The sequence below is a fragment of the Heterodontus francisci genome, unplaced genomic scaffold (genome assembly GCF_036365525.1).
Source record: "Heterodontus francisci isolate sHetFra1 unplaced genomic scaffold, sHetFra1.hap1 HAP1_SCAFFOLD_43, whole genome shotgun sequence".
NCBI lineage: Eukaryota > Metazoa > Chordata > Chondrichthyes > Heterodontiformes > Heterodontidae > Heterodontus > Heterodontus francisci.
In genome coordinates, this window is record NW_027141852.1 from 3,235,949 (window position 1) to 3,238,970 (window position 3,022).

A 3,022-nucleotide genomic window follows, 5' to 3' on the forward strand; every position below is an offset into this window, starting at 1 on the left:
TTTACCTATCAACCTGCAAGTCTTTTGGAGGTGGGAGGAAACCAGAGCACCCGGCGGAAACCCACACAGACATAGGGAAAACTTGCAAACCCCACACAGGCAGTACCCAGAACTGAATCCTGGTCACTGGAGCTGTGAGGCTGTGGTGCTAACCACTGCGCCACTGTGCTGCTGTTGGCGCTTTGATAAATGAAGGAAGTTCCCTCCACCCATTTTTTTTGGACAGACAGTGTGGTATAAGGATGTAAAGGGTTAATGTTGAAGATGGTGGGATCAACCCCTCCCACTGTCAGAGTGATAATGTAACAGTCACATGAGATGAAGTTTGGGAGAAGAGAGAGCAGCACCAAGGATGCTAGCTTAGCAGGCTTGATGAGTGTGTATTTTGTTTTGTGTAAATTAGAAAAGAGTTCTTAGTTCTTTCAGCAGGAAATGTGTCCAGAAAATATCGAGAAACTCACAATTTTATTATTCAGGAGTCGGAACACTGATATTAATTCCAAGTGACAGTTCTGGGACCAATTAACAAAAAAAGTAGAGAATAATATTGCTCACTGATTGAAATCCCCCAGTGAGGAGACAGTTAAACAGGTGATCTATTGGGGCATCCTTCGATCCAAGGTTTCAGCAACATTTAATCTCCCTTTTTGGTGAAATTCTCTGTTATTTGCAACTTTTTTTATCAGCTTTGATGGGTGAGTGAAAAAACTGAAAAAATGGAACAGTTCCATCCTTTCTTTTCTTCCTTCTTCTCTTCTTTCCATCAGTTTCTCTTTTCTGTCCCAGATCAATATAATGATGAGAATCCCAATTTAATCTGCTGTTTCTGGTGTTTTATCCATTCCAATCAAAATTTCAACATTCCAATCAAATCTATTTGTTATTCCACAGTGTCTCTCCATGTGTTTTATTCTGTTGTATTCTCTCACAGTCTGTTTGATGATCAATGTCACATCTCACTCTCTGTTCTGGTGAAGATCAGAAGCAGTGATATCTGTTTACACCACCCGACAAGTTGGTCTGAGGCTGTGTCTCTCTGATCATGTGGAGTTAAAGCAATTCTTCCAGTCAGTTAGTTCAGTTGTCATTTCATGAGAAATTCGGTCATCATGACTTCGTCAGTGACCTCATGGTTCCGGTGTCTGAGTGATGTTAATCATGATGTGATGAAATGATTGTATGTTCCAGTCTTTCCGTGGTGGGTTTTCACACTGAGTAGAAATGTGTTGGACATGGTCTGAAAATGTTTCACACCGCTCCATTCCCAACTTCATTTCCTTGCAGAAGATATATTTCCATCATGACACAGCTCGCTGCACAGCTAGAAGCTGTGCTGAAGGTGACTGCCATGCTTATGCAACTGACAAAGTGGCCGAGAGGTTAAGGCGATGGACTGCTAATCCATTGTGCTCTGCATGCGTGGGTTCGAATCCCATCCTTGTCGCTTGTTTATGAACTGTTTATGTTGGGGGAGTTTATGTGCAAAGTCAGCCTCAAAACCCGTTTTTGTCTGTGTCCAGATAGTGATTCCAGAATTGGTTATACTTTAATAAAATTGAGACAGACATTTGGAATTTCTCACCCAAACTGCACTGGAATGAAGATCAAATAGGGATCACGAAACGGAGCAGGATTTTTCTTCCCCTCCTTCCTTTCATCTTTACTTTCTCTGGCTTTGCACCAAGTGAAAGACAAATGGGAAAAGCAAATGGCGAGGGAGCAGATGCAGAAAATTATCCTTTGGCAAGAAATTTATTTTCAAATCTTCTTGATAGATTAATTGAGTGAGCAATGCTTTGGCAGATGGAGTTTAAAATGAGGGGTCATCTACTACCTACGATAGATCAGAGCGTTTTTTTGGAAGAGGTGAGATGTTAGAAACGGCGGAGGAGCAGAGACCCGAATACTGAATTAATAAAAGTTCGTGGACTGGTCGAAAATAATGTGAAAAGTGAACAGAATATGAAGATTGGAACTCATGTTGCAGTGATATAAAGCTCTGTGCTCCTGAAGTAAATGTCCAAGCCCAGATTGTGGGGAATCTGTGGAGAGTGATTTGGTTTTTATTCATTCTTGGGTGTGAGTATCGCTGATAAGGCGAGCATTTATTACCCATTCCTATTGCCGTTGAGAAGGTGGTGGAGAGCTGCCTTCTTGAACTGATGCAGTCCATATGGTGCAGGAACACCCACAGTGCTATTGGGGAGGGAGTTCCAGGATTGTGACCCAACAACAGTGAAGAAATGGCGATATCGTTCCAAGTCAGGATGGTGAGTGACTTGGAGGGGTACCTGCAGGTAGTGAGTTCCCATGCATCTGCTGCCCTTGTCCTTAGAGGTGATAGTGGTCACGAGTTTGGAAGGTGCTGTTGAAGGATACTTGGCGAGTTGCTGCAGTGCATATGGAGATGGTACACACTGCAGCCGCTGTTTACTGGTTGTGGAGGGATTGAATGTTTAAGGTGGCGGGTTAGGTGCCGATCAAGTGTGCTGCTTTGTCCTGGATGGTGTTGAGCTTCTTGAATGTTGTTGAGTGGGATGTATTCCATCCCACTCCTGACTTGTGCCTTGTAGATGGTGGACAGGATTTGGGGTGTCAGGAGGTGAGATACTTGCTGCAGAATTCGTAATCTCTGACCTGCGCTTATAGCCACAGCATTGATGTGACTGGTCCAGTTACGTTTCTGGTCAAGATGTTGATGGTGGGGGATTTAACGATGATAATGCTTCTGAATATCAAAAGGTAGATTTTTTCTCTCTCTCATTGGAGATGTTCACTGCTTGGCACTTGTGTGGCCAGAAGTTTGCTTGTCACTTATCAGCTCAAGCCTGAATGTTGTTCAGGTCTTGCTGCTTGCAGGCACAGACTGCTTCAGTATCTGAAGAGTTGTGAGTCATCATCTAACATTCCCACTTCTGACTGATGTTGAAGAGAAAGTCGTCAATGAAACAGCTGGGATGTTTGGGTCTGCGACACTACCCTGAGAAACTCCTGAGGCAATGTCCTGGGCTGAGATGATTGG

General features: G+C 43.5%; 1 non-coding gene across 1 annotated transcript; it reads left to right on the forward strand.

Moving 5' to 3' along the window:
• The first annotated feature begins 1,362 nt into the window (after window positions 1–1,362).
• trnas-gcu (transfer RNA serine (anticodon GCU)) lies at window positions 1,363–1,444 on the forward strand. Its single transcript has one exon. It is a non-coding gene; the product is annotated as a tRNA-Ser (tRNA).
• The last annotated feature ends 1,578 nt before the right edge of the window (window positions 1,445–3,022 follow it).